Source organism: Alligator mississippiensis, chromosome 2 (assembly GCF_030867095.1).
Source record: "Alligator mississippiensis isolate rAllMis1 chromosome 2, rAllMis1, whole genome shotgun sequence".
Classification (NCBI taxonomy): domain Eukaryota; kingdom Metazoa; phylum Chordata; order Crocodylia; family Alligatoridae; genus Alligator; species Alligator mississippiensis.
In genome coordinates this window covers 157,346,026-157,358,497 of record NC_081825.1, presented here as the reverse complement: position 1 = coordinate 157,358,497, position 12,472 = coordinate 157,346,026, and the positions used below count along the sequence as shown (strand labels likewise).

Sequence of the window (12,472 nt, the reverse complement as noted above, 5' to 3'; positions counted from 1 at the left end):
CCCCGAGGTGCCCCTGCAGTCGCCACCAGCACACAGCTGATGCCAAAGCTGTGCAGCCCGGCGGAGCTGTTTGCACTCTGCTTGCTGCAGCTGCCCAGAGCCCGGGCTGGCTACAGACAGCTATGCCAGGCTCATCACCTCCATGCTGGGAGTGGGGGAGAGACCGGGACTGCGCTGCCTCAGGCCCCTCCCCCACTGCCTGCTCCAAGGCATGCCTGCATGCGTTGGTGCGGAGCTGATGCCGGAGCCCAGCACAGGTGTTTGGAGCCTCCCAGCTGCAGCCAACCCCAGCTCTGGGGAGCTGCTGCCAGTTGAGATCCTGGGCTGCTCCCAACAAGCAGCTGGGACTCTGCAAGCCCTGCTGGGAGCAGCCTGGGCTCCACTGCTGGCAGCAGCTACCTGGAGCTGGGGCAGGCTGTAGCCGGGAGGCTCCAAACAGCTGTGCTGCAGCATGCCATGCAAAATGGCCCCGCGTGCCATGCTTGGCATGCGTGCCAGGGGGTGCCAACCCCTGGTTTAGGAGATCATGGGCCCATCTACACAAGATGTTTATTGTGGAGCTGCATAATTAGCTCCACAGTAGTCTCAACGCCTACACATGTGGCCCTATTAGGCCGCTGGAAACACATGAACTCTGCTACAGGTTAGTACTTGTAAATACGAGTACTATCCTGCGGCAGAGTTCTTTAGTATGAAGCAATGCACATGTAGATTGGGCTGGCTGGGGCATGGGGTGCTTTAGTGTGGAGGCTGCCTGCCGGTTAGTCCCCCACTGGAGCACCCTTGTGCCCTAGCCAGCCCCTCCACAGCATGTTGAACCAGGTCAGAGCAGCCCCAGGCATCCTGCCAGCTGGGTCTGCTTCAACCCAGCTCAACGTGTTGCAGTCCCAGGCACACGTTCAAATGCAGTGCCTGGGCACACTAAACTCTGGCACGTTATGGATCGGAGTTTACGGCTCTGTACTAATAGCACACGTAGGTGTACCCATTTGGCCCAAAATGTTTTAATGCATATAAATCACCTTATTTTATCATATATAAAACATACCTTTTCCCCCAAAATTGAGGTGTGTGGATTAAATAGGGAAGCTGATTTTCTACCCCGAACGGAAGCACCCTTCTTTGATGCACTCCATAGTGCAGCAGCTATTGCATTACCATTCAGAAAGCTGATTTAATGGCTATTTGTTCTTCACTCCAGAAGTGTTAACAATCCTTTTTAATGGTCTCGATGTTCCACTAATCAGGCTAGCCTTTCTTAGGACAATACTGTTGTCTGCTAGATGCTTCTAATCTCCCTCCTCCTATTTTGCAGCCTTGAAGGCTTTTTAGCTTTTTTGAAAATCATACCTACACCCTGTGATGGAGCAACTTTAGTGCTCTGTCACTTTAAGGGCTGGAACAGGCAGCCACCAGGTGGCTGATGAGGGCAGCCATTTTAGAGCCCAGCTCTCCTGGCTAGGGGGCAGTTTGTGATCAGCAGCCCTGGGAGTAACATCTCCTGGCAGAGCTCCTGCTTCAGGAACAGCTTGGAGGTAAGGGTGAGGCTATGCAGAAGAAGGTGGCCTTATAGTCCTGGGCATAACCAAAAACTGCTGTACAGCATGTTTTCTTCTGCAGTGTGCTGCAACTTGAAAATAAAATACTGATACCTTATGTTAAGAAGAAGGAATCATAAATATTTATCATGTGTGAAATGATGAATTTCCAAAAGTAATAATTGCTGAAGAAGCATACAGGGTAATTCACTGGCTTAATAAAGGGTCATCTGAAAAGTAATATTTCTTAAATGCAGCTGAATTTAATAAAATAAAACAAATCTGGTAGTGACTACATGGACCCATTTCACAGTTGTGTGCAGCAATAATCTTGCTGTATGACTGTGGCTTGCCAGTATTTTGGTAGCAATTCAAACTTGTAGCCATTCTGCCAGCTATGAGAGAACTGCACTTGGGCACTGGGCTGCTTACCATTTATATCTATTGGTAAGTTTTAAAAGCACCTGAGGTATTGTTCCAAGGTCGGATTTATTCACTGTTTGATAGTTAGTCTAAGGATAGTATGCAGATGAGTGAATGTGAAACAAACTGGAGGCCATGAATGGGAAGCACCTGAAATGGTCAACTGTGTAGGCAGAATGTATATATAGGCCCTACCCTCTATATTTGTCTGACCTTGGAACAATACCTCAGGTGCTTTTAAAACTTACGATAATTAAGGTGACCCTGCTTCTCCTAGCCCAGTTTGCATATAATACCATATTTACTCAAATACAAGATGAGGTTTTGCCTACCAATTATCATGGGGGAAAAAAGCCCCTCATCTTACATTTGCATCCAAAGAAACCACATTAAAAACACTGTGGGTGCATCTACACATGCATTAATGTGCTTGTGCTAATGCACATTAAATTTAGTAGGTCCAATGTGAGGTATTAAATTAATGTACATTAAGCTGCTCTAATGCACAGTAGCTCAAGCACACGCTTTTTAGGTAACGCTTAATGCTCAGTAGCCTATTTTACTGTGCATCAGCATAACAGCACAATTTTTTTTAAGCGCTGCTTTAATGCACAGAAAAATAAGCTACTGCATATTAAAATGCAGATGTAGACATGCCTTATATCTTTGAACTGCTGCTAAAAGCAGCATGTAGTCAGAAATGGAAACCAACTCTGATGTTGATTAAATGCAAAACATATTGAACTTACCACAAGAATAGATTAGTACAACCCATCTGTATAAGATGGTAGTGCCCATTCAGTGCAGTTCCCCTCAGCACCTACTCTTTTCCAAGTCATAGTGAGCCACTATGCTGCATACATTTTGACTTGCTCTTCACTCCCACAGCTGAGCTGCACCTTTCTTTCCTAATTCCAGTGATCCCTGTTTCTTCATCAGCCTTAAATGTCTGGCAAACATCACCAAATGGGATCCCAAACTGTTCACCCAGAATCCCTCTATTGCCCCAACTCTCAGCCTGATGCATATGATTACTGTGGCCCTACCCTCCATAAGGTGAAGCTAGACCAGACTACCCTATGCCTTTTTTGCATATCATTTTTTGGAGGATCCCAGGTCTCATGACAAGAACACCTAGTTGCAGTCAGGAGTGGGGGCCAATTAGTACATGCATACTGAGTGGTGCTGAGCTGTGGGGTCACCTTGGCTTGAAATGCTGCCGACTCTGCTGTCGGATCTTCCCTAGAACTCGATACCCAGCTCTGTGATTCTCCTGGCTTCTGATTTCAGCTTGCCCCCATGACTATCTCTCTCAGATCATTGTCTCAGCTTTCCTGGAACCTGGTCCCATGTTCTCCATTGTGTTGATCCAGACCTTGACCTGATGCCTCGGTAACCTGTACCCTTGCTTACCTGAAGGTCCAGCTGAACCCTTACATTGGAGGTACAATAAGTTGTCTATTAAGATAATGGGAGAATTAAGGATCTCTCCAATCGATTTTTGTTTCCACCACTATTTTAGCTCTCTCTCTATTGGTAGTCTAGATCATCATGATATAAAGTACTATATCTGGTAATTAAGCACCATACTGAACACTGTAGGATCTGCACACCTGCACCACAATATAGATTCTCTATAATAAAAAAATTTAAAGTTTTCCAGTCACTGCATTTTGACTCTAAACCATTAAAATAGATCAGTGAACATCTGTTTACATTTCTCACCTGCCTCTCTGTTATTTGGTTAGTGCTGGTACAGCATAAGTCTGCAAATATATCTAAGCAGTTGGAAAAAAACAGGGAAGCTACTCGTAAATATGTATTCATAATGTGTACTTTATTCATGAAAGAAAAATATATTTTTCTCTATTTGGTATACTTCTTGTGAGAGTTACAAAAGCACGTTTGGAATTTCTTGAATAATCTTTCAATGGCTCCTCATCTTTCTATAACACACACACTTAAGACACCAAAATGAAAAGCCAGTCACCTCTCATTTGCATACAGTTTCAATGGAAGGAAGGGGTGGAGTGATTTCAAAAAAGGAAATACTGAATAAATTGCATTGAATATGACCATTCATTAGAAAATTGCTAAACAGAGGTTACCTGCACGCTACCAATAAATACAAGGGCTGCAGGTGTATTTTATCTACTATACTCTTTACGCCAGTCCCACCTGCAGTGTAGCACAATACTCCCTACCCCAGGGGCAGGCAATTATTTCAGGTGGAGGGAAACTTACTGAGTTTAGGCAAGCTGTCAAGGGCTGCATGGGTAGCCCCACCCCTTAACAGGTGCCTCACCCCCTGGTCGCCATCTTGGCACCAGAAGTCCCGCCGCCCCTAACCTCTGACCTTTGCCACTCGAAGTCCCTCCCCTTGCCTGTGGAAGTACTCCTTTGGGGAAGGGGGTTTGCCATCAAGGGGGGCGGGGGGGGAACCAAACTGCATACTAAAAATCAAAACACCCATAATAGTATATTTTAATTTTATTAAAAATATATTTTTGTCTTGATTTGTGTACATTTGTGGTGTATATGAAGAAGTGATTGCATATGAGGGTTTGTGGGAAGGTGTTTGTGTGGGTACGTGAGCAATGTAGTGCAGAATGGCTGGCAGACAGGCAGGAAAGTGATGAAAGTGGTGTGGGGGAGTGGAACCAAGCAGGAGCATGGGGCCTGAACCAATGCCCCAGGGCTAGCACTGGAAGGGCCCAGAGTGGGCCAGTAGGAGCATGGGGTGAGGGATAGCAGGGGGTTGTGGGGCCAGGCTGGGCTGCACCAGCAGGGAGAGGGGGGAGCTGACCCAGCCCATAGAATCCCTGCTGGCCAGGAGCCCATGCACCTGCCACCCTGCTCTGGACCCTGCCGGTGCTGGCCCCAGGACACTGGTGTGGGCCCCACACTCCTGCCTGGCTGTCACTGGCTCCTATGCACCCATGCACTCCCAGTGCCCCAGCCCCGCCCAGCCCCAACTCCGCGTGCCCTGCACTCACCCGTGGGGAACAAGTTGGTGCTCAGCGCAGCGGAAAGCGCCCCCTCCTTCCCGTGGCCAGCACCCCACCATGCTGCAGCCACTCACAGTCCATGCAGTGTCATGCTGCGTCCCTGCTCTGCTACCACTGTCCCATGGGGCAGCAGTGGCAATGGAGAGCAGGCACAGGCAGCTCCATGGGGCGCTAGCCATGGGGAGGGGGAATGGCTACTGTCTCCCAAGGCTGAGCACCAACTCGTTCCCCAGAAACTGCTGTTCAGTGCAGAGGAAAGCACCCCCACCCCATCGCTCGCCACCACCAGGCAGTGTTTGCTGCAGTCACCTGCCCAGAGCTCATGCCACACTAGGCTGCAGTGTGGCTGCTTCGCTGCTGCTTCTGTGCTCCCCAGCGTGGCAGCAGCAGCCATGTGGAGCAGCCACTGGACAGCACAGAGGCAGCGGTGAAGCAGCCGCACTGCAGCCTAGCATGGCATGAGCTGCGGGTAGGCAGCTGTAGCAAATACTGCCCAGTGGTGGTGAGCAGGGGGGCCGCTTTCCTCCATGCCGAGCAGCAGCTTCTGCCCAGCTGTTGCTGCCAGGGTCAGCCCCAACAGATGAGCCTAGAGCTGGCATGGGGCCCTGGCTAGCAGCAGCGGCGGGGAATGAACTGGTGCTCAGAGGGGGAGGGAAAGCGACCGCTCCCCTCCCTGTGGCTGGTGCCGTGTGCTGCAGCAGCTCAGAGCCCCCGTGGGGCTGTCTGTGCCTGCTCTCTGTTGCCACCACTGCCCCATGGGGTGCCGCTGACACAGAGGAGAGGCAGGACAGCCCCACACAGGCTGCAAGCAGCTGCAGCACAAGGTGCCAGCCACCAGGCGGGGGCGCTTTTCCCCCCGTGCTGAGCACCAGCTTGTTCCCTGCGGGTTCGTGGCTGCAGAGGGCTGAGGCAGGGGCACCAGGTGTGCATGGGTGTGTGGGAGCCACTGGCATCCTGGCAGGAGCACGGGGCCCACACCAATGTCCCAGGGCCATCTCCAGCGAGACCCAAAGCAGGGTGGCAGAAGCACAGGGTCCCAGCCAGCAGGGCCTCTATGGATCCAGGTTAGCTCCTCCCTCTACCTGCTGGTGCATCCCAGCCCAGTACCAGAGACCCCTGCCAGCCCATGCCTGGCACTCCTACTGCCACACTCTGGGCCCTGCCAGCACTGACCTGGGACATTGGTGCAGGCCCCGCACTCCCACTTGCTTCCACTCTCCCCCACCGCATCCCCGCCACCACTTTCCCACCCACCCACCAGCTCCTGGCTGCATGGCCAGACTGTGGGGCTCAGCAGGAGCTGGCCTGGCCCCAAGGACTGGGGCGATCCCTGCAGTCCTCCCCTGCCTCCCTAGCCTGCTTTCTTACCTGAATTTCCCTCACCGGCGCAGCCACGAACAGCCTTACAGTCCCAGGCCAGAAGCCCCTGCTAAGCAGGGGTTTCTAGCTGGGGGTGGTAGTGCCGGGTGGGCCCTGCTGTTGCAGGAACCTGCCGGAGCTGCCCCTGGTTCCCGTCATCCTTGACAGGAGCCAGGGCAGATAAATATCAATTTTTTAAAATTTTTAGGGGCCCCGCGGGCCGGACAGAATGGCCTGGTGGGCTGGATACAGCCCACAGGATGTATTTTGCCCACCCCTTCTCTAACCCTAAGAAAAACAGCACCTCAATAATAGGACAGCTTTAGTTATATTAACTATGGAGAAAAAATATCATGTGTAATAAATAAACTGTGTTTAATATTTTAAAAGTAATTAAGTTGATTAACTCCTTATCTTACTCTACCATTTATGCTGTTCATTTAGGCCCTGATTCTGCAGAGACCCAAGAACACCCTACACTGTACATAGAACTGTCTTGCTGTAAACAGTACCAGTGGCACAGGTAAAGTTAGACATATGCATACATTTTTGCAGGATTGGGACTGGGTTTCTTTGTTTGTTTTCTTTTGTTTTTTAAAGTATATATCTCCTCTTGAACCATGTCCATAAAACAGTTCACTAGAACTTTTACTCTCTAGTCCAAAACTGCCCATAAAAATTGTTCAAAAACATGAATCAAGTTATTCCTCTCCACCCCTCCTCCCCAAACAACCCTCAAAGTGAAATTAGTTTTAAAATAAGAAAATATAAAAATAAGAACTGCTGCATACATTTTTACTTGTCATCTGGTTTTGAAGTCCTTAGGGTCCATGTTTTCAAGCTTTTTGTCTGGCTCCATGAGGGTTCAGAATTTACTTTTCTTTTTTAAATGAAAGCTGAGAGTCTCATGTGACTACCCAACTATAAGAGCTGGGGCTTTAAGAAAAACACCAATTAACATGAGACATTTGAAAAAATTGCAAGAACTGACAATATTGTGTTTGGGGTCACAACACTTCAGGGGAATGTTTATATGCTGTCTGCTTATTCCTTAGCCCCCACATTGGAAACATTTTATTTGCATTTCATGGAAGCAAATTGCATTCCAATTAGACTTCCTAAAACACTGTTAATAGTCTGTGACCTTCATTTTTTTTTATCTGTGGACTTCTTTCTACAGTGCAACTACTACCAACACAGATATACTAACTAGTGTGTTTTAGGATCCCAGGCATCTTCACTTTAGCATGACACCTCATGGAGAAATTGGGGAGGGAGCTTAGAAAGGAAGCACAAAGGCAAAGGAGGTACTGTACAACAAAAAATTCAGTATCCTGGTTGGGTACTGCTTTCCATACACATAGAGCAGTGGAGACTTTTCAATCATTTGTACCACTGGCATTCAAGCTATAAGGAAATTAGCTGAGCTTCAACAGAAAATGAGAGAGAGAGTTCAATTTAATGAAAAAGCAAGAAAGAAAATGAAAGTGTTATAAAGAATGTTAAAAAAAAAGGCCTGAAATGTGTGCTATTGAAAAGTGCTTCATGCCCTCCTAGTAAAAGAAGCATCAAGGGGTACTGCATGTGCACATTTTCATTCTGTGAATGGTCTCTGATGAGATGGAATGTTGCAATTTTGTTGTAGCCATGACAGTACAGGGAATATACAAGAAGCACAATTTGTTTAGTTATAGCTTTTATGGGACCACCTTTATAGCTTAGAGGGATGTTAAAAAAAAATGGGGGCACAAAAGCCCTTCCTCAGTTCTGGGGAAAAGACAGATATAGCTTAAGCCAAATACCAGTTAGAACACGTGTCAGCAACCTATGGTTAGCAGCTCAGATACACCCTATGAAAGTTTCATCAGGCATGCAGTGGTGGTGATGGGACACAAATCAGTGGATCATGGCAGCAGCTGAGTCACATGTGGTTGCCCACTACTGGTAAAAGGTTGCTAACCCCTGAATTGGGGCATTTACTTCCGTTTAATCCCACTATATAAACGAAAGGGATTGTTGAAAAAAAAAAAAAGGGAAGTAACCTGAAAAGAAAAAAAAAATTACTAAAAGTAGCTACAGGCCAAGTATAAAACAGTTAAAACCAATACATTTAATTATGTTAAAAAAAATTAAATGAGCCCATTCAAAAGGAAAGAGGACCATTATTACCTGGTGGAGCAATGAATGGTAAGCACAGGTGGCAGGTAAGTTGTAATATACCATAAGCTTGTTGTCTATTTAAGTTAATGGTTTTTGATGCCCAGTAAAATTTTGAATTTTTGTTTCCAGATCTATCTTTTTAAAGTAGTAAATAGTTTCACTGGAGGACAGGACTAGTGAGATTAGACAGGGAGTCTGTTCTGTGAAAAGCGTTTTCTCACTGGTCACTATATATATCTGTCTTTTCATTTTTTTGTCAGGGGTACAACCGAGGTTGTAAGTCAGGGTTCAGAAGATGAGGATCGACAATATCTAAGTTCAGAAGCCAAAGCTGGGGATCACAATACCAGGTGTCAGTCTGAGTGGTGCATCACACCAGGGGTCAAGCAGGTCTGTGGTCAAGGCTAGGCTACAGCGGTCAGGACCCAGAGAACCAATAAGCAGGAGTGAGGTAATGGAGTCCAAGACATGAACAAGGCTGGAGGGCTGGTGGGAAGATCTAAGGAAGAGGTGGAGAGAGGGGTGAGTGAGGGAGAGGTTCAGAACCAGGCGATCCAAGACAGGAACAGGAGTACAGGAGTCAGGCAAGGAGGTTCACAGCAGGGACAATGGGAGAAGCATTGCAGGGACAAAGCTCTACATAAAGTGGAACCCTCCCAGGTCACTTGATGCCTTGCTAGGAACCTCAAAGGAGGGCCCAAACTGAGCTGGAGCAGGTACATGTCTAGTCTCCTGGCAGCACCATAGCCTAGTTCTCTGCCTGCAGGTGCCATGGGGTGGGGTTTGAATTCCAGGGGCCTTGAAAGTGAGAGTTCATTCTGAAGTATGTGGTTTAATTTCACCCACATGGCTTTCATGACCATACTGGATGAGGTTCATCTTACTACATCATTGTATACTGTATGCGTTTGTGATGAATTATGAGATTTTTTTGGTAATATTTCTGTTTTAACTGCATTCATGTTGTAGTAATATTGAAGTGCCCTAGCTTTCCTGACTAGCTTCTACATAAGCAAAGAAGGATTAAGAGCGTTCCTGCCTGCCTAAAGTCAGCCTTTTGGATGAGAGAGATGGATCTCCAGCATCAACAGAGAATCGATAACCTTGTTGACACTTCAACAAGGTGGGATTACAGGTGACACCCAGGGAGCCTCTAGGGAAGAAAGAGAAATAAAGATAATGATCTGATGGACAGAACAGCTTGTAAAGGAGGGCTGCTGGCTAATGACTGGGAGAGTCAGAAGCAAGGGAACAGCCAGGCTACTTTGGGGTACTCTGGCTGTGCAGACTAGAGAAAGAACAGCTGAGATAGCTTTGGGGTGCTCGGGGCTTTTGTGGGCTAGGCTGGAGACAAAGGGCTGCCTAACCCTTTGGGTGGGATCTTTTTACTCTGTGGCCTTTGCCCCAACTAAATGCCCTCACTGAAGAGAAACTGTCTGCTTTGATGCTTCGACCTTTGGGGTGGAATTCTCCCTGTGCACTGCTCCCTATCAAGAGATGAAATTCTTCCCTCAGGAGCTGAATTGGAAGGAAGCTCTCTAAGACAGGGCTATAGAGAAGCCAAGGGAGGGTCTGGGATTGAAAGACCAGTCTCAGAGTCTGAAAATGCTTCCAGGGAACTGTCACAGAGAACAGACAAGGCTGTAGAGGTTCTAGGTAAGAGCTCTCCCATGAAACCATTAAATGGTGAGCTGACCACCGCTTTAGAATCTCATTCATTTACAATACTAGAGAGTGGAATCCAGTGCATACAGACATTTCGGGGCTTGGTGTTTTTCCAGAATAGAGGTTCTCTCTTGTGCACAGTTCCAGCTTGCCTTTAGCACGTGCTAAAAGAGGTTATAGTATAATATATTAACTTTGTTTTACAATGGCTAATAATAGCAACCAACGACAAGACCTATCAGACTACTGCAGAAGCAAAGCTCCAAGTCAGATGAGTGCAAGATGTGAGATCTTGATAGTATATATAGCATCTATTATTTACTTTCTTATCTCTATAAAATGTTTGTAAAACAAAAGATATGTTTTGTTTGGACTTAAGCAAATTTTTGTTCCCTATCCTAAAATGTCAAGATTAACTAGACAAAACAATATTGTGAGCCTCCAGGAAAGCAGACCTTTTACATCCTATGAAGTTTGTAGCCTGTGAAAAAATACACACAAAATGCAACTAATCCAAATTTTAGATAAAAAACTCATATATGAATATATTTGTGTTATTAATTTTTCCCAGAAAAAAAGATTTATTTACATAATATTTTCCTACATATTCCCCCTGCTGTTATTGAAAGTATTTGGATTTAATAAATGGTTTCTCAGCACCACATCCCAAATCATCTTTCTGCTTGATCATGCAATAAAGGCAAAGTTTATACTTATGAGACATTGTTAATACTATGAAAATTACTACACTTTTATTCCTCAAATTTCAACCTTGTATGAGTAACCACAATACCAATAACTTCATTTAAGTTTAAACAGCAAAGGAAGGGAACAACCTTTCATTTAAGAAAATATAGGTAGCAGGATTAAGGCACTGTTATACACATTGCCTCTCTAGCTCCCATTTCACTACCCAGTCCCCATCATTAAACTCTCCAGCCTCATGACCCCCACTTATCCCAACCTAGAAGCCTGTCCTAGCTCACCAGTCCCCTACTGGCAAGTCACAGTTGTGCAGGTCAGGGACAGTCAGAAAAGGCTTTTAGCTTTAACATGGGACTGCTCTAAACTGGAGCGAACATTAACATCAATCAACATTTGAGGACCTTAAAGTGTAATGTGTAACAAAGCCCTTAGATAGGTGTTAAGAAACATCAAGCCATAAGAAATACATGCAGGTTGTATTTACCTCAGCCTGGATTTAAATTTTTAGGTTTCTATTTTTGAAAATCTCTTTTCACAGAGCGAATATAAAGAAAGGTAACTATGAATTCTAATAAATTGACTTACATATCCAAAACTGATAGTGTTTCATAAGAGAAAGAGGCTTTTTATTTTGTTATTCAATTTTAAATAAATCCTTTCCTACAGTATGGAAATCTCAACAATACATGCACAGTTTAATTTATGGTCTAAGGCAGGTTTGTCTAACTTTTGTGTGGCCCGGAGAAGCATGCCCACCAACCACATGTCACATGGGGCCATATGCCCCCCAGACTGCATGCCACTCAAGCTGCACACTGAGCTGCACCATGTGGACCCACTCCCTACTGCCAAGCTGTGTGGTGGGTACCACTGCCCCCATGTCACACCATGCCAGTGCCCACAGGCCCCCCAAAACTTTTTTCAGCCTCGCCATACACCATCACCCACCCTCAAGAGTAGGCAGGGTTCAAATTACACTTTGACTCTTGGGGAGGTCTACAAAAGAAATTAAAACCGGTTCATGGATCAACAAGTCCACCTAAGTGAAGGAGCAATCCTATCGGAAACCACCGCCCCGGTTATGATTTTCGAATCTCACAGAGCGGCTCTTGTCTCTTATGGGGAGGCTCAGCTTCCCCCCCCCCCCAAGGTCCCCCTTAATTCGCACCCTGGGAGTAGGAGCAGGAAGCAGAAGCTGAAGAAAGGAGGCAGAGCCCACAGACCCCAACTGAAGTAGCAGGAGAATGATTCATAGATGTTACAGCTGGAAGGGACCTCAGCAGGTCATGGAGTCTGACCCCCTGCTCTGGGCAGGAAAGAGCACTGGGGTCAGACAACCTCAGTTAGGTGCTTCTCCAGTCTCCTCTGAAAGACCCCCAGGGTAGGGGAGAGCACCACCTCCCTTAGAAGCCCATTCCAGATTCTGGCAACCCTGACTGTGAAGAAGTTTTTTCTAATGTTCAACCTAAATCTGCTCTCTGTCAATTTGTGACTATTGTTTCTAGTTACTTCAGGGGGTGCCCTAGTAAATAGAGCATCTCCTCTTCCCTGCTGCCCTCCCCTGATGAATTTATATGCAGCCACATGATCACCTCTCAGCCTTCTCTTGCAAAG

The 12,472-nt window shown here is 46.6% G+C and overlaps 1 protein-coding gene and 1 long non-coding RNA gene across 7 annotated transcripts in view; one reads left to right on the top strand and one right to left on the bottom strand.

Annotated features, from left to right (window-relative positions):
- Positions 1-12,472, bottom strand: part of BMPR1B (bone morphogenetic protein receptor type 1B) — a 517,894-nt gene that overhangs the window by 182,020 nt on the left and 323,402 nt on the right. The window lies entirely within an intron of this gene.
- Positions 1,475-10,942, top strand: LOC132248628 (uncharacterized). Its single transcript, XR_009459935.1, has 4 exons — positions 1,475-1,535; positions 3,278-3,405; positions 6,773-6,851; positions 9,458-10,942. It is a non-coding gene; the product is annotated as an uncharacterized LOC132248628 (long non-coding RNA).